Source organism: Meleagris gallopavo, chromosome 15, assembly GCF_000146605.3.
Source record: "Meleagris gallopavo isolate NT-WF06-2002-E0010 breed Aviagen turkey brand Nicholas breeding stock chromosome 15, Turkey_5.1, whole genome shotgun sequence".
Lineage (NCBI taxonomy): Eukaryota > Metazoa > Chordata > Aves > Galliformes > Phasianidae > Meleagris > Meleagris gallopavo.
Window position 1 is genome coordinate 6,357,701 of NC_015025.2, and position 18,611 is coordinate 6,376,311.

At 40.7% G+C, this 18,611-nt stretch overlaps 2 long non-coding RNA genes across 2 annotated transcripts in view; one reads left to right on the forward strand and one right to left on the reverse strand.

The window, feature by feature from the left end:
- Positions 1–12,047: 12,047 nt before the first annotated feature.
- LOC116217208 lies at positions 12,048–14,020 on the reverse strand. The gene is made up of 3 exons (XR_004161400.1): positions 13,860–14,020; positions 12,304–13,353; positions 12,048–12,212 (listed from the first exon to the last, which is right to left on the reverse strand). It is a non-coding gene; the product is annotated as an uncharacterized LOC116217208 (long non-coding RNA).
- A 93-nt stretch (positions 14,021–14,113) lies between these two features.
- The window catches only part of LOC109370060, a 79,456-nt gene continuing 74,958 nt past the window's right edge, over positions 14,114–18,611 (forward strand). Inside the window, exons 1-2 of the long non-coding RNA XR_002119843.2 lie at positions 14,114–14,211; positions 15,808–15,888. This is a non-coding gene — a long non-coding RNA (uncharacterized LOC109370060). The remainder of the gene's footprint in view (positions 14,212–15,807; positions 15,889–18,611) is intronic.

Genomic DNA, 18,611 nt, shown 5'->3' on the forward strand with positions numbered 1-18,611 from the left:
TAGAAGTGGGCAACATTTTCCTAGCAATGCTGCTGTCAAAGCAGCTGTGAAACACTGCATCAGCTCTGCTTGTACAGCATGCAGGCTCTTGTTCATCACTGACAAAAATGCATATCTACTGGTGGTGACTATGTTGAAGAATAGTGTTTTCTAGCTGAAAAACTGAAATAAATAGGAGACATTATTTTCAAAGCAACCTACGTACTTTCAGTTGGATGAGTTCCAATCAATCATTTCCAGTATAATTGGGATCAGTCATCATTCAACCTATTTACATACTTTTTTTAGAAGTTTGCTTTCAGTATGTGCATAGCATAAACTTCTAACTGTGTGTATACTGTACCGATTAATTAAATTCAGAAATAAAAAATCTAAGTCCTATGGTAGGAACCTTGGAACACTGGAACAGTTTGCTGAAGTCTAACAGGTATATAAAGGTCCCTTCACTTGTTTCCAATGACTGAGAAATGCTGTGTATAAATTGTAGCTGAAGGCTTATATTAAAAAATGGACTGCAATTAAACAAAAGAGAATTAAATATGTTTAAAAGAAGCTTTTAAACATAAAAGTAAAAAGCCAATATCTTTTTATCTGTAAGGACCCATAGAAATTCATTCCTTTAGTAGGTTAAAGGGCAGTGAAAATATTTGAAGCCACTTAAATAAAAAGATGTATTTTTAATGATTTAAATGAGAAAAAAAATGAGAAAACAACACATATTGAAGGTAATGAGAAATTAGGCATGTGAGATAAAAAGCAAATGGAGAAAAAATGATGAGAAATGGGGAGTACTGCGAACAAGATCAAAAGAAAGTGAAGAAAAAAGTGATTTCCTAGGATGTTATATAAAGTCTATAGCTTCTTTTCATCTCTCCCTCTCAAGTTCAGTTTTCTGAAATGAAAGCCCACTGCTAAGTAATGATTTTCAGGATAATATTTCTAAAATAAACTTACTGTGTTTCACGGTATTTGGTCTGACATTACTTACAACATACTCAGAACTGTAACTGCATCAGAAATCTCTTCGGATCATTGTGTCTGCTAGAGAATTACAATACACTTATTTCCCTTCCCTGTTTGCTTGCCTTTTTTTTAATAGTAAATATTAGTAATTTTTAATAGTAAATATTTTTATAGTAAATTTTCTATTATATTATCCTCCTTAGCACCTATAAATTATACAGACAATAACAATATAACAGTATAACAATAAAATTGAAGTGAGTTCTGAATTATCCCTTTTCCACTGAAATGTAGATTGTCTGATGATCTCAGTTGCAGACTTGATTTGAGCTTTTACATATATTTCCCCATAGTTCTAAGTTTACAAGAACACTGTTGCCCCCAAATATAAATATAGTGCTATAGTTCTAAATATAGTGCTACAGTTCTATATCATCCATATATGTCACTCAGTAAGTCCAACGTATACTGGAAGAAATGTTTCCCTATTGGCTGCCACAGTTTATTTTTTCATATGAAATGAGATTTTGGGAGATGCTATGACTCCATACAATAATAGGAAGACAAAAAATCATTCTAATTTAGTATTTTACTCTCTTCAGCACTATAAAGCTTTCAGAATTGGGACTGAAAACACAAAATATTTCTGAAGAGCTGCCATAGAAACTCTTAACAGCTCAGGCTGAAATCTGAGATCTGGGTAAAAAGAAAAGAAAAGAAAAAAAGAAAAAAGAAGGAAAAAAAAACCCAAAAATTTGTAAGCTGCCTTCAGTTTCAAAGCTTGCTAGTTTAGTTTTCCAGTTCTCTTATTGCAAAGTCAGAGGAGCTGTTGTGATTAGAACTAATGGATTAATCTATCAACACAATCCCTTCAGTACTTCAGTGTAAACAAAACTAATTTTAGAGCAGAAATAACTGCAAAAATACAAATGTTCAAATGAATTTAAACATATTAAACACTATAATGTCTAGGCAGGTTAGGATAATGATTATCAATGGTAATTATTAAACAGCTGTGCAATTAAAATTGATAACATCATAATCATGATTAGATGGCATTGCTTATTTTGAAGTCTGTTTTATTATTCCAAAGGCTTGCATTAAATCAAATATTAATTTATATATTAATAAAAACTAGAGCAAGGCAAGAGAAATGGAATTTAAAAGACTACTATAAGAAAGATTCATTTTTTACAATCTCTGTGTCTACTACCACTTTCAAATATACAGGGTCAGGAAGAAATTAAAATGGGAGAATCCCCAAATTTGCCCAGTTGAGATAGTACTGATCTAATACTGAACTGACACTGCAAGAGAACTTTAGAAGGAGGCTTTCAAGTACTTCTTAGTTATTGGGTTAATTGTACACACTCCCGTTATTTTAGAAAGATGTCTCAGACAGAAGTTAAAACCAAGATTTAATTTCTTAAGACTTTTGAGCTGTTTCTTTCAGCAAATATTGATTTAATTGTTTGTACTTTTCACAAAGAAAAAGCCAAGAAACTAATGGACTGTACACTTTCATATTTGTCAGACCACGTTAACAACAGTGATCTCAGAAGGTATCCAGGAATAAATGCTGTTTTGCTGCTTTTCTGTCTGCATGTGTAGCAGCAGACACCAGTGTCATTATTTAAACTAGTTATTCAAAATAAAGTGGCTGAATTTTTTCAGAGATGTTTTTTAATTAAGTTTTTTTATAATTTCAGAGCAACGCCCTCAGCATCAGAAGCAACATGTTGTGCCTCTGAGGTAGCGGGTTTGCATAACCACCGGCAGAAAGGCATTTATTTCTTTCTTTATTAATAATTCATCAGGCCCTACAAAACAGATTCTAAGAAAAACACTGAGAGGTGGGACCAAGCTCACAGGTTCACATCTAAAACTGAAATTTCCCTCAGTGGGAAATAAAAAATTCCGAGGTTTTAATTTGTTTTAAAGCTAATTAGCCTAATGTTTCTGACATTAGCTTTTACATGCGAAATTTCTTTCTTTCCAGTCTTGAAACAGATAAGCTTATCTTGTGGCCCAGAGTTTGGCTTTAAGTGCTCAGGCATGGAAACGGGCAGCTGCCCCAGCACTTCTTTGAGTATTTTTGCCCTGAAGGATGTGAAAAAGCAACCACGGCAGCCCTGTTCTGCTGGGTCCCACACGTCTCTAGCACAGCTTCACTGCTGGAAGGGAGAACAGAAAGTGGCCTTTTTTGCAGCAGACAATATTGTTGAGGTATCAAGGGATTTAATTAAAAGCCAGAGGTTATGGTGCGTTAAAAGATGCACTCTTTATGTATATAATCTTCCGTATGAAGGTAAATCTATTCTTATTCTCAATTAAACAAACACTGGTATTTGAAACTGCTCCATTCAGATAGGTTTCCTAGGTGCTCCTTCCAGGCTTCTGCTGCATGGTAGAAATGGAATGTATGGACAGCTTTCCCAGGGAGGAAAAAAATTGCTTAACACTGTTTGAAAGAGACAACAGATGGAGAGACTGTTTCTCAGAATAATCCTCCCTAGTGGACGTTGAAGTCACAATCCTGCAGAAAGACAGAGGGCAAAATTTCTCTTGCAACATCTGTGAAAGGCAATCTAGGGAAAACAAATAAATTGGCCTCTTTTAAATGACAGATGACCGCACATGACCCAGAGTTATTTATATATGACAACATGTTTGCTTATTTGCATCCTTTCATTTTGTTTATGGATGGTTTAACTGAATTTTCAGATATGTTTTGTCAGATCACGCTCCCAACCCTGGTTCTTTTACACTGTTCAAAGTAGGGACAGAAAATGTGCTTAAGCAGCTGGGGAATTCTTGGCATCAATATCCCAAAGGTAATTCCAGTCAGGTTTAGGCCAGCTTTCTTTCTTTTTTTTTTTTTATTTTTTTTCCCATTTTATTTTCCATTTATTCTTATCCTTCTCCTCAGAATAGAAAGCAAAATGCTAGAATAGAAAATTCTCCCTCCACCCTTTTTTTTTCTTGAAATGTCATCCATATATGCAAATATTTCTCATCATTTCTGTTCTCCTTTTGGTAGTGAATATACTATTAAACTGTAAAACTTTACAGTTTTCTAGCTTTATGTCCATTCATTTTTAGCGTAATTAAATATTTTTTTTCTTTATTCCATTTGTTGATTTGGGCAGTGTATCCTATATTGCTTTGTAGCGTCTAGAGGCTAATTATAATACTCATTCTGCTTTGTAACATTCATTACAGCTGCTCTCTAACATTTTGGTTCTGTGTTTATCAGTAGATTCTTTTTTTTCCCCACAGTTCTTTTTCAAGTCTTGCTATTTCCAGAATTTGAATATTCGTTGTTTGATTGAGTGTATTAAATTGTATAGAAGTAAATATGGGTTTTCCCTGTAGCAGAATGTCACAGAATGAGTTTCAGTACTGCTAAAACGAGTTAAACTGAGGGAATGCAACAAAAACAAAAAAAGTATGCTGGAAATAGGAATAAGAACAGATGGCCAAAGTTAGCATTTTTAGATTCTGATATTACATAAAGTGGTAGGAGGAAAACTAAAAAGGTCAATAGCAAGCTTTTCAATAGTAGAAAGATTCTGTTGATACTCTCTTATCCAAGCTCATTTACAGTAATGAAGTAAATAGATAGCCTTTTAAATGGGAGTTATTTTCTCTGTGTTTGCGGCAACTGAAAATCTCATTGCGAAAGCCACCGGTTTCAACATGAAAATGCTTGATCTGTTAAATTGGGATTGCAAGGATACCTATAGCTATGGCTACTTGCTCTTTGTGTTTTTTTAAGGCTCTTGCATTTATTTGAAAGAAATTACTAATCAATTATTTCATACGATCAGATCTGCACTATTCATCTGCAAATTAAATCCCCTGTAATAACCATCAGAGACACTGCCACAGCCTGTCCCCAAAGGAAAGACAAGTGTCTCTAGTTCCTGGATCGAAGCTGTTTACTGCACTTCACGCCTCATTTCTCCAATATCAAACACTTTATTTGGGAGCTCAGTTACTATCCAAAATTTTGTAACATTGCCAAAGAACTTTCACGTGAATTCAGGATGCACTGTTTATTTTATTGTGTGAAAAGAAAACCAGAGTAGACTCGCCTGTATAATCTCTGCTGTGAAACATAGTGGCTGTAATGAGACAAAAAACATTTAGGAAGGGATATTACTAATAGCTCACCTGTTTGTTTTTTATATATTTTAATTTCGCTAAATCACAACAATATATATTATCCACTATAATGCCTTATGAAAGAATTGTTCACTTAACCCAGAATTTTTATTGACTTCATATTAAGTAGCTGGCAGTTCAGAGAATATTAGAATAAATTTTGCAAAATAATCTGATAATAGGAGACTTCCTGAGTCCCAGAAGTTAATCATTTGTTCATTAATTTGTTCTGGAGGATACAAGGCAGAGTTTTGATCATTTTATTGCTCAGGTTTTTCTCTCAGCTACTTTGACTCCTGCTTATAGATCTGAATCCTACTTATAACTTGAAATTATTTTCTCAAAATTTGTTGGAAAGGTTCATCAGTGCCAGATCCTGTGTTTTAACCAATGAATTTGCAGATATTTTGTTAATTTTACTTAGGAAGGAATAATTTATCTGATAAAACACATGAGGCACACTTTGCTGATTCAGATTTGAGAGGGAGAGCTTTTTGTTACCATAGAAAGTGTGTTAACAAAGATTATGCCTTCCATGACAGTGGAAGCTGCACCACCAACAATCTACTGCGCTCTGAAAGCTGTGCTGATGATGAGGGAAATGACACATCACCTACCAGCCTCCTTCACTAGTCCTTCTCAGCACTTCAGGTGAGCATTCCATCTGCACAGCATGCCCAGGATGGACTGCCTTCCCCATCTTGGTGCACTTTCTTCCAATCTGAGTGTCTAATGAATGAAATTGTGTTTGATATTAAGATTTTCAGGGGAAAAAAGCGCTCACTTTGTAGGCAGTCCCAGCTTGACAAAGCATGAACAGGTTCAGATTAGTGGTATTACACAGTGACATGAGGTGCTCACTTCAGTTTTTGACTGGATTTGGACCTGCATGCCTGCTTGAGAGAGCAATTGCAATCTGGGATGTTTTTTGAAGTACTGTACATTTCAGAGGTGTGCAACAGGTGCTGGGCAATCAGGAACATCAGGGATCTCTTGCTGACAGCATCTGTGCTGCATCAAGGTCCCAGAAGCTGAATGACTGGGGTCAAGAGTTGCTTGGCAAAATGTAAGTGCCTTCTCTTAAAATCAAAGTTCACTTTAGGTCTTCCAATCCTTTACTGAGTCTGGAAAAATGCACTGAAGATATAAATAGAACAGATGATGAAGAAAGGGGAAAGAAAAAAAAAAATACATTTCCAAAATATGCATTTACTTGCCCCAAAATTGTGCACTGTAGTGAATCTACTGAGCCACAAAACAGAATGAGTCTTTAGATGGTAAAATTTAATATTGGTGTCAGATGATCTTCACTCATTTACTAGCTAAAAAACTTTTCTTGCTTATTCATTTGGTACATGTTTTCTCTCTATTCCTGTCTAATCTAATTTTTATACAATTATAAAACATATTTCACTGTCCAATTTAGTTTGTCTGCAATTAGAAAAGACCCAAGCAGCTGTTCAGAATATAGCCATAAAGCTCTTTATGGCTGCACCTATCTCATATGGAAAATTAGTTTCATTAAATTCACAGCTTTTGGCGAAGCGATGCTCCCTCACATTACAAGTAGCCATTTTCCTTTACCTTTTGATGCCTGCCATTCAAAGAATGTCATTTACAATAAGCTAGTCAAAATGTCATATGAATCAAAGTAACTTCCATGTGTAACTCTGGTGGGTCAGTTTCATCCGTGCAAAAAGGAATGCATAAATAATTGATTTGTTTATGTCATTCTATGTTTTTGTTTGTGTGCTTTTGTAGCTGTGTAGTATTGTGCTCTTACTGAACATCTTCAATGAAGTATTTTCCAACAGATATTGGATCCTTACATTATGTAATCTCTTATGATAACATTATATTAAAGAGTATTGTGAATGAGGCTCATCATTAACAGATTTATCTGCCTGAAGAAGCTGTCTCTTTACCTTTACTTTTTTTTCAGGCAAGTAATTAAAAAATCATTTCCTCTAGGTTGCCCAGATAGCTGTGGGTGCCCCTTCTCTAAGGATGCCCAAGGCCAGAATGGATGGGGGCCTGGGCAGCCTGATCTGGAGTCGGGACTGGATGGGCATTAAGGTCCTCTCCAACCCAAGCCATCCTGTGATTCTATGAAATTTCATCCCTCAGTGAGCTCTCAGTTGTTCTCCCTCTGTCTGATATATATGTCATCCCTCAGTTCTCTCTGCTCCCCTTGTCACCTGCAGGGAGTGCTAACTGCCCTGCTGCACTGTTGGAGGAGCTGCTCCTGGGCGGAGCTCTCACTGCAGCACTGCCCACTTGCCAGCAGCTCTCAGATCCCAGGAGCCGGCCCTTTAAGCAGCAGAGGCCGAGGCCCAGCCCAAGGCTTCGCTTCCTCTGCTGCCCACCGGGCTCCCTGGAGGGGTCCCTGGGGCAGGGAGGGCGAGTAGGGAGGGTCATTTATTCTCCTCTTCTCTCTCCTCTCCTCTCCCCTCCTTTGAGAGCTCTAGGGTGCTGCTGCCTCTTACAATTACCATGGTGGGCACCCATCACAGGGGCCAGGCAGAGGCAGCGACCCAGACCAAGAGGACACAGCCTCTCTGGGCTCATGTGGGCAACCCAAGGGGTCATGTGGCAGTCCAGACTGTTGATTGTGAGGGAGCTCTGGAATCTGGAAGTTGCCCTGGGTCCTGAGGAAGGAGAGGTCTGTCATGGGTGCAGGTGTATCCTGCTCAAGGAGCTGCTTGAGCAGATGGCCAGGCTGCAGTGAGAAATCAGCAGCACGAGGTGCTCCTGGGAATGTCTTAGGGAGACACATAGGAGGAGGAGTGAACCTACACCTACTGCAGACTGGCAGCCCTCTCCTAAGTCCACGCAAATAGAAGTAGCGTAGCCAATCCAGCTGCTCATCTGCAGAACAGAGGACTTGACAACCCATGAGAGAACAGGGCTGGGCCCTCATCTCTGCTCGAAGCAGGAGGCGTCTGCCCTCAACAGCCACAGTGCCACCAACCCCTGCAGTGTCCCTGAGAAACAGATACAAGGCTCTCAAGCTGGAAAGGAATGAGGGTCTGTAAAGCAGTCAGAACCCAGGCCCCAAGAAACACATCAAGAACACAGGAAGTAATAAGCACAGGGAGTGGGGCTGCTTGGGGAACTGCATCAATACCAGTGCCACCAAAAAGGGATGGAGGGTCTTAGTAACTGAGGACTCCCTGCTCAGGGGCACTGAGGCTCCCATTTGCTGCCTGGCCATAAACTGGAACATAGGAAGTTCCGTACCAGTATGTGAAATAACTTATATATGATGAGGGTGATGGAACACTGGAATGGGCTGCCCAAGGAGGTGGTGGAGTCTCCTTCTCTGGAGATATTCAAGACCAATCTGGATGCCTACCTGTGCAGCCTGCTGTAGGGAGCCTGCTTTGGCAGTGGGGTGGACTCAATGGTCTCTAGAGGTCCCTTCCAACCCCTACAATTCTATGATTCTGTGATTTTTATGCCAATTGTTCTTGCTTTGAGTGAGCAGCTGTGTGGCACTTCTCTGCCAGTCAAGATAAATCTCAAGACAAAGGCAGGACAGAGTGGGCAGCCTTTCCTTGGGCATCCACCAACAGGGTACTTGTCCTCTCAGGCTTCGGGTGGCAATGCTTTGAGGCCAGGCTTTGAGGCAAGGGCTCCTCTGACCACACCTGCATTCCCACTACTCTCACCTCCCCAGTTGAGGAACAAGGGCTCTCAGCCCTGTGCAGGTGGGTGCTGTGCACTTCTGCACAGACTAAATTCACTGGCCTGCTGCAGGATGACCTTAAGGAACAGTTGTTCCTTCCTGAGGTGATCCTGCCTTCAGGGAGCTGGGACACGCCCTGTTTCAGAGCTCTGCAGCTCTGTTGGACACAACCTTGGGGGAGAGGGTTTTTGGCGGGCTCAAATCTCTGGCCTGTGACACCTGCAGGGGGTCTGCCAGGAAGCCTCCAGAGACATGCATGCTCAGGCTATGGTGGCCATGGTCTGCTGGTGAGCCCTGTTGGACCAGGTACCTCAAGTCTGGGAAATATCCACATCCAGCATCACTGTCCATGCTACCGCTTGGGTCTTCGGGACCCCTTCTCTGGGCTGCACTGAAGAAGAACTGCATGGGAGAATGGGACTGAGGGGGAAATCCCACTTCCTCATCCAACTCTGAAGAAAGAGGTATGGAGGGTGCAGTCAGGCATCGGTGGGCCTGGTATGCATAATGAGGGGAGCTCTGCACTTTCTCCCGTGACTCAAACATACGGAGCCTGAAGGGGATGACAGCCTGTGTTCCTGGCAGGGAATACCAGGTTCCCCCTTAAATGTGCCCCAGGCTGTTCTGCAGCTTTGTGGATGCTGAACCTACATGTGTAGCACATTCCCTCTGCACACATGCCCAGGAGGATGTATCTTACAGCTTCTGAGATATACCTCTGTCTTTCATTACAGGGGTCCTGCTTTGTTTACTTGATGGAATAAACATTTAATTTTTAATTGTTTCATTATACTCTATTCCATCTTTATGGCCATTCTTGTTACTGATGTCACATCTCTCTCCCTCCTAGCCCCGCTCCTGCTTTTTGCTCATTTATGACTTCTCAGCTCCAACTCTGCAGCCTCTGTCACCACATTGTTTCTCTTTGATGTGGTCAGCAGTGGTCAGCCATCCTTCTGAGTGCCTCTTCCCTGCCCTGATTCACGGCAGCTCAGGGAAGCCATTTGGACATCAAGTCTCCCTGGCACATCCATTCTGGTGGGTTAGTGCCTGGTGGCAGCTGTCTCACTCCAATTTATAGAAGGGGGAGGAGGTTCTTTTAACGTATGCGTACCCAGTGGCGAGATTAAGACATAAAGTGTCAAATGTTAGCCCAACCAGTTTATTATAAATCCCAGTTGCTTAGAGAGATGGGGAAGGGAAGCCGGTTGATAGAAAAGAGATAGGAAATAAAAGCAAGGAGTCCTCGGAGAAAGCAAGAGTCACCACCACGGATCCAGTGTTGTTCATAGTACTGATGCTGATCTGTGATCTGATGCTATGATCAGTTGTGATGGGTCATTGGAGGTTGTTGTTTGATTGAAGACAACAACAACTTTGTGCAATGACAGTTCAAACTTATTTGTAAGTCCGAAGTGGTCACGTCAGCTCCTTTTGGAGTGACAGCTTCTGGCTTTTGGATCTCAGAAGGAACTCCTTTTGTTCCCATCTTCTGGGCCTTGCCAGCAGATAAGAGGGAGCAGGCAGGTGCCCACTTGTATCTTGCCTTCACAGGATACAGTGGTATCATCCCCCAATCTCCCATACCAAGCTGGAGTTATTTGGTCACAGGCCAGATTTTCCACCAGTAAACACCCTGAGCACTCCCTTCAGAAGGCATACAGCTCCGAAGAAATGGTTTCAAGTGTAAAGATGTCCACAAAGTGATGCTGACTGCCACACAGCAACACCCACCTCTCACCTTCCACCTCTTGCCTCCTAGATAAGTTGGAGGTCTTATTGCAAGATGTGGATGTCTGGAGAATAGCCACCATCAATACGAGAGCTGCTGGGACATGCTGCTAGAGGTGAGGCATCTGCACTCATGTTGCTGTAAAACTGAGTGAACTCTGGTGCAGAAGTGCTGGGGTATGGGCTGAGGCTGTTGTTGATGTTCTCATCTTCTTGGGTAAGAGTATCATTTTGTTTCTTCCCTTGACGCTACATCTCCAGTTTGATCTTGTCCAATCGAGGCAGCGTCAGTGTTAGCTTGTCCCGGTGCTGTCTCTTCTTTCTCTTTCATTCTGTAAGAATGGATTTCAGAAAATACTACTGATCATGTGGGAATTAAGAAGCCAGTTTAAAAAATCTTACAACAGGAATTCGGCAGATTACTGCCAACAGCTGACTTGGCCAAGCTTCTTCAGGGGTTTCACTGCCAATTGAAGCAATGAGGACTTTTGCGGAAAAGCCAACTTACAGCTCTTTTCTCTTCCGATACAATTTGACAATCAAAAATGTCAGACGCAAAGACAGCAACATCATCGGGACCACTGAAGACAATGTAATATACAACCGCAGACGTTTGTCTCTGCCTGCTTTTGTGTTCTTCTGAGAGTCCAACTCTAGAGGAAAAGAGAAAATTCAACTCAATATCGTGTTCTGTGCTACAGATAATCTAGCAGTCTGCTTCACATGTCCAAAAGATCTCATGCAGTAGTGGGTTCCTCCATCTATGGTGTCTTAGCAACAAAGGACAAGAAGGATCGCAGTGGGAGGCTGCACTGATCTGTTCCTCCAGACTATGGGCTAGAGCTGGGTATTAAGAGTCCAGTCTTCATCCAAGGGGGGAAGAGCTGGAGCAGAAATGCTCGTGCTCTCCAAAGAGCACATCTGACCACCCTCCAAGGATGCCTCCCAGGGTGGAAGCTAGACTCCAACCTGGCAGCAGCAGAGGGAAGGCTGACCCCAGTGCAACACAGCTTGGGTCACAGCCGTTAAATTGACCAGTTCTAAAAAGGGAGCATTCCCAATGTTCCCAAGACCTGGGAACTGGGTACAGTAGGGAGTTGAAAATGTCTACACACTCCACGGAGGTCTACAAGCATCTCTCTAGCTCACTGGTGGCACTGATCTCCACAACAGCCATCCTCATGAGCCATTCCTGGCTTCTTCTACAGCACTTGCTCTGTACTGACACATTCAGGTTTAGATGGTGACATGAGAGGTTGACTGGGGCCAAGGCCAACTGACACACAGTAATTCTGGTTTGTGACACTGGGTGGCCAGGGAACAGCACTTACCTGGCATGCTAGTTTCATGCATTGCCTTTCTATCTACATCAGAAACTGGCGGCATTTGACGGTTTCCTTCCTGCTGCATAGTTTTTGTGGACGGGTCTTTAGAAAGAAAGCATGAGAGTTGGATTATAAGTATCTGTTCCTCATCAGGAGGATGCTATCTTCAGGAGGCAAGTCTTCTACAAATACATCAATAAAGTTTAAGAAAAAAAAGATTTGGGACTCACCAAAATCTACCTGCACCAGTTTCTTCACAGTTTTCTCTAAGACTTCAGATGTCTTTTGGGACTTTTTTCCTCTTCTAGCTGATGCTAGATAATGTGCTCTCTGGGTATCTTAACATAAAGTATGAAGTTAAATTTTGCATGAAAAAAATACAGAAAAGTAGTGCTTATTCTGTTAAGTCAATAAAGATTGACTGCCTACCTCTTGGATGCCAGCTTGGATCCAGCGAAGGCTGCGGAAGAGGTGGAAGAGCCTTCTTTGAGGGCATATCTGTAACCAAATATGAAAACATAAGAAGTTCCCATCACATACTGTGATTGACATCAGCATAACTGAATAGCAGAGCATATCAGGGATCATGCAGTGACAGGGCACACACATGCAAGATGCAGTTTTCAAACCTGCAGAGACACCTGTCTTGCATTTGGCCTGAAAGCTCTCAAAGAAAGTAAGAAACCACATATCCATGTGATCGCCTGGATGTTCAGTACTGGAACGCAGCTGGAAAGCTGGATAGCTATCATCTACTGCCACATCTTTAAACAAATACAGGACAGAGAATTTCCAGTGAACTATGTCAGTAGAATTCTTCTAATCAAAATAACAGTGAATGCAGTTCAAGCACAAGATTGTTCTACAGTGCTTGGAAGAGCATCTTCCAAAGAGTTACCTGCACTAGCAATGTACTGGTACAAAACTAATCACGTGGGATGCCAGGAGTTTCATGGAGCCCACATCAGGTTCAAATGCAACTTCAGTATGCCAGCTGTTTTTTTAGCAGGCGTTGGAAGCAGCAAAGTACTGCAGTGGCTAGCAAGGACATTTTCACAAAGCACTTGGCAAGTGTCACCAAGCTTAACCTGTTCTTAATCTGCTCTTTTCCATGTCTGTACATTGGCCAAGGAAAGGTGAAGTTACATTTCACACAAAAGGAACACTGAAATGCTCATTTCTTCAAGCAGCTTACCTTCAGAATAACCCTGAGGCTCGCGGGGAGGATTAGGCCACAGAACTTTGTACTCATCACCAACAAGCACAACTGTAATCAAGCACAAGGGAGAAATGTTCCCAATGTATGTTGTGATCTCCTTCATCCTTAGTGACGTGTCATGAAGTGGCTGGGTAATGACAGGGGGTGGAGATGTGGGTCTGTAAAGTCAGTAAAGATTGACTACCTACTTCTGGGATGCCAGCTTGGATCAAATTTAGAAGGCTGTGGAAGGGCTGGTAAAGCCCTCTCTGGGTGCACATCTGTAACCAAACAAGAGAACATGAGAACCTGTAATCAAGCATAAAGGAGAAATATCCTCACTATATATTGTGATCTCTTTCATCCTTAGTAACCTGTTATGAGTTGGCCAGGTAATAACAGGAAATGTTTATGTGGGTCAGGATTTCGAAAGCTGCAGAGCGGCCTGCTGGCTTGTAGATGGCATCATTCAGAAAACTCTTGCAGGCCCTGTGCAACACCCCTCGAGGACTGGATGGGCATCCAGCCCTCATGCCATTTGTACAGGGAAGTAATGTACACAAAGTAAGGGCCTAGTGAGAGCAATAGGACGATCATCCATGCTTCTTGTGGAGAAGACTTGCACCTGGGCAGTGAGAAACTGCTCCAAAGCTCTCCTGGCTGTTCCTCAGGCCTGCAGCAGGGCCTTTATATGGAGGGCCTGGGCTTCATCCACAGAGAGCACCGCAGTGCAACAGATGCAGCCGTGTGCTGCCCATCGATGCTGGCCTCATCTCTACTCACTCACCTGCTCTCAATCTTTGCCACGGAGCAGCCTGCGTGCCAGAGGCCTGCAGGGCCATGAGGAAGAGAAGGAGGAGGAGGTATCCTGGGACCATGGTTACCCACACACGTGCAACACTGCTACCACCACTGCAGCAGCCACTGCAAGTGCCGGAATAGTGCCTGTGCTGGGGCACAGGCTCACTGTGGTGCTTTGTGACCTCACAAAGCCTCACAGCCTCAGTCATCAGAACATGGTGACCTCATAGAGTGTCTGAAGGCAAAGACTCAGATGCGTAAAGGAGCATTGGGGAGGGCAAAGACTCAGATGCGTAAAGGAGCATTGGGGAGGGCCAAAATGTCTGTCTACTCAAACGGTATCTGTCTGATTGTGATTCAAAAGAATTAACACAAAGCCTTACATAATCTTTCTTGCCATGTGTCTCCCACACTCCCCCTTTTTTGTTTATTAAGACTGCATATCAGTCTTAATACTGATATTAAGCACACTCAATGACAGCCTGTCCAGTGGCAGAATGGGGAACGCCTGTAACATGTAACTCCCCATTCTTGAAGGAAAATTTGAGTGGCCTTAGAAGTATATGCAGGTCCATTTTCTGTTTTTATAGTACGTGGGGTTAACTTCTCTAGACTCCAGTAGTCTGGCATGTCATACAGCCTACACAGGACAATCTGAAAATCTGTTGGCAAGAATCAAGGAGCAATTCCTGAGTCTGTGTTAAAAACAATCTTTGATTCTTTTTTTCTCTCAAGAAACTGATTCCTCCTCCTTTTCCACTTCCTCTACGTAATCTTGAAGACTTAGCTGTAATTTGGTTTGCTTGATAGCAGCTTCGTTATCATCTGCCCGAGAATCAGGATTTTGTCCCAAACCACTACATCAATCAGTTGCTGGAAAATCGGGGATATTTTTTCTTGTCCAGTAAAGAAAGGTGACTAATGCTATGGCAGATACAAATCTGAGATTTTAAAATTTTCTGTAATACTTCAAGATTTACTTGTTGCTCCTTCGTTAGTGAATTTCTCATGGTTACCAACTGCTCACTTTATGTCCTGAGGAACGGTGATCCTCCAGTGGTTCACTCATCCTTTGCATGTTTTTGCACCACACAGTGAGTGCCATTTGCAACCAAAGACTCAGATGTGTGAACTATTCAGATCCTTTATTGTGGGTTCTAACATCCCTTATATACATCTCAAGCCGGTAACTTTCTACTCCCCTACATGTCAACAGAACACTTAACAAGTCTTCTTCACATAACTGCTCCTTCAAGTGCTTATACAATCAGAGCCACAAGTTGCTTCTTCTATTCACATGCTTCTCCTCCGGTCAAGGTCGTCATCAGGTGGGGATTACGAGCCCCATTTCTGCTCCTGTCTCCTAGAGAGAGCCTCTGTTCTCACTATTCTCTTCCACACCCTGTCAGACTTGTTTTTCAGCCTCTATTTTGAACGTTGTCTTGAATCCCCACAGCCTCATGGCGCCTCATAGCAGAAGACGGTGATCTTAGGTTTCTACACAGCTTCACAGAGGGGCTTTGTGACCTCACAACCCTCTGCTGCTAAGCAAAGGCTTCCCGCAGCCTGCACCTCTCACACTACACCGCACCAGGGCTGCATGGGGCCAGTGCTCGTGGCGCCACATCCCAGGCAAGTGCAGGGTCGTTTGGAGAGATCCGCAGCAGTGCACTCCCAAGGAGCTGCCAAAAAAGCTCAGTTAGGCTCCAGTTTCATTGGGTAACGCGGAGTGAGGAGCTTGCTCTCCATTTGCCCTGGAGATTGTCAGTTCTTTTAACTAAGCTGAATGTCTGTATTGTGGTCATCAGGAAAGTCTCTTTAATTCTCAACATGAATCAGATAGAACTAGAAAAACGAATGGACCACCTACCTTTTCTGAAAGTCTTTGATGTATTTCCTGCTAAATACCCCTTTATTATATATCTCATTTCTAGGGATAGCTGGTTAAGAAGAAAATGACCGGAAGCAAAGATGTCCTGCTTCCAGGATTGATCCAAGAGTATCAAATGAAGAAGGTAATGTACAAGTAGGTGAGATGTGACGTGTTCTACCTGTTCTGCTACAGACTGTATTTTCATTTCCTTGTCCATAAAACATAGTTAGAAAGAATGTTTCTCTATCCCTTCAAAATGTACTATAATGTCTCAGAGGAAAAAGTTCTTGATGTGTGTATGAACTACGTATGCCAGTTCTGATCTCAGGTGTGAGCACTGATGGAGCACAGATAAATTATCTAGCAAGAACTTAGATTAGGCTTCTGGGTACTAGAGGTCAGCCATTTGCATTTTCTTCTTGTGCACAGTATCACAGTGGCTCTCTCTAGCTCAAAACCAAGCTGAATCCTCTTAAAAACCTATGACATCATAACAGGATTTACTGTATGCAGATCTACCACTTATAATCAAATTATCATTTCCTCTACCAGTTTGGTAGTGTTATTAAGTGATACTTATAACTAATCTTGATGATTAAATGAGCCGTTCTTCACAACAAGCACATAATTTTCTGATTTCCATGAAGAATGCAAATCAAGGCATAATGACAGAAGTTCTGTACTTGGCACATTTATGGCAGGTGTAGTAAGATTGGTTCAGAATTTTGCTTCCTTCTTTACCCACTTAAATGTTTCCATAACTTGTAGCATATTTTCTCCAGCCTGCTTATTTGATTGTGAAGAATTATTTTGCTACCAGAGGCACTTCTGACAATTGTTATGAATAATTATATTCTTTAGTAGAATAGGAAAAAGCAAATTGAATATGCTGATTCAATTATTCCTTCTGATTTCTTTCGAAGTTTTCAGCCATCATTGTCATATCAGGTGGTATCTCATTTTTAAAAAATTGTAATGCAAATGGAAGCATTATTCTTTTCACTTAGTCATCACACCAAAATGTTATTCATATTGTGTCTAAAAGCTGTTCACAGCAAAGAAAGTCTATTTTGTTACCTTTGTTCAATATTTGATTGAAGATACTAAGAAAACATGGCTAGTATTTGTTATTATGTTATCTTTAATTAATCAGTATATGACTAATTTTCATTGTAAACAGAATATATTGTCTTGTTACCCACTTAATTATAATTATATATTGAAATGACAAGACAGTGTATGAGATTTTTCAGGTACGTAATTGTTTTCCTTTGATGCACAAATGTTGAATTTTATTTTCCACAAAAAAAAAAAAAAGAGCTTTAGCTGCTGCAGTAATGGATTCTATTTATTAGTTTGGCAGATAAGATGTATATTATGTATATAATATTCTATTATGTATATAATGTTCTATTTTTATATGGAATAAAAATAGGAACATTGTGTCTGTAGGTAACAATATTCACATCTTCATTTATATATATTTTATATATTGGGTATTTCTATTTTGTAGATATTTATGTTGTTTTTTTTGTTTTGTTAGAAAAGCTAAAATTTCTGTTTTTAAAAAAGTAAAATATATCAAACTCTCAGTCATATTTGAGAACAGATTCCTGTCATATAAAGGCAGTATACATAGACAAATGCTAGGAAATTGTACTAGGTTTTCAAAACCCTAAATTGTAAATGTTCCTGTCTGTAGCGATAATATTTGCAACATTCATAAACTCAAGTATTATTCTATCATTCAGTGTTTATATAGAAGTAATATTTTTAGGTTCATTTGAGTTACTTTCTAATTCCTTCCCTCCCATCCTTTAAAAAACCCACTACACTGGAACATGTGGAGTGCTGTTCTAGCCCTGTCTATACTAGCAGGAGTTTGATTTCATTCACTGCCAATAATATTCTTCTTTCACATCACATAATCCTGAATTATGTAATAATCTGTACACCTTTATTTTTATTTGTATGTAACAGTATGTTTCTTTTCCTGTTGCTTACTCAACCCATTTTTTTTCTTATTATGTAAACACAGTCAGTAACATATTTCAACATAAGCTTTTGGAAATCTCCAGAAATGATGAAAAAAATTTCCAAAGCAGTAAGTGTTGGCACACTCACCAGAGAAAACTTCTATCAACTTTATGAGTTCAGAGTTATTCAGTTTCTGGCATCATCAGTTCTTTTAAAAATGAAGAAATATACGTATTCTGTTCTGTTGGCTAGGAACATACTATTATTGTTCAGATGTCTACAGTATGTTACTTTTTCATACTTGTTCATTTTGTTATTCAAATTCAATTTTAGATTACGTTTAAAATTATCAGCTCTGTTCTTGGTATCAGCTGCCAAGCGCATGATATTCTGGAAAGCCAGAACTGCAAAGCCTCTCATGAAAATTTTTGTTCTAAATATTATCCCTAATTTTAGTACCGTTAATATTGTCATCTTGCAACTATACAGGGGCATATACAGCACAACCTGAAAGTAATGTATGTGCAAAGGGTTTTCCCTCCTACAGTCTTCTATTTCAAATGCTTCATGAAATCAGAAGACATATAAAAGTTATTCTAAGCTGGTAGCCCACCTACAGCATGTCACTGTGGATTGCCAAAAAGTGCTGTTAAAAAATAGATTAAAGAGGGTGAAGAAGACTGGCGTCATTATTTCATTTGTTGTGATGGAATTTGCAAACTATTCAGCTTTATAAGTCAGTTAAAAGCAAAAGAGAAACAATGTAGTGTATCAACCCACAGCTTCACCAAAGTAATTTCATGAGTTAGAATTCTGCCAAGTGCCAGATGGCCAGTGACTTATCTGGGGGCTTAGATAATTTATTGAAAATCACATCCTTTTTTTTTT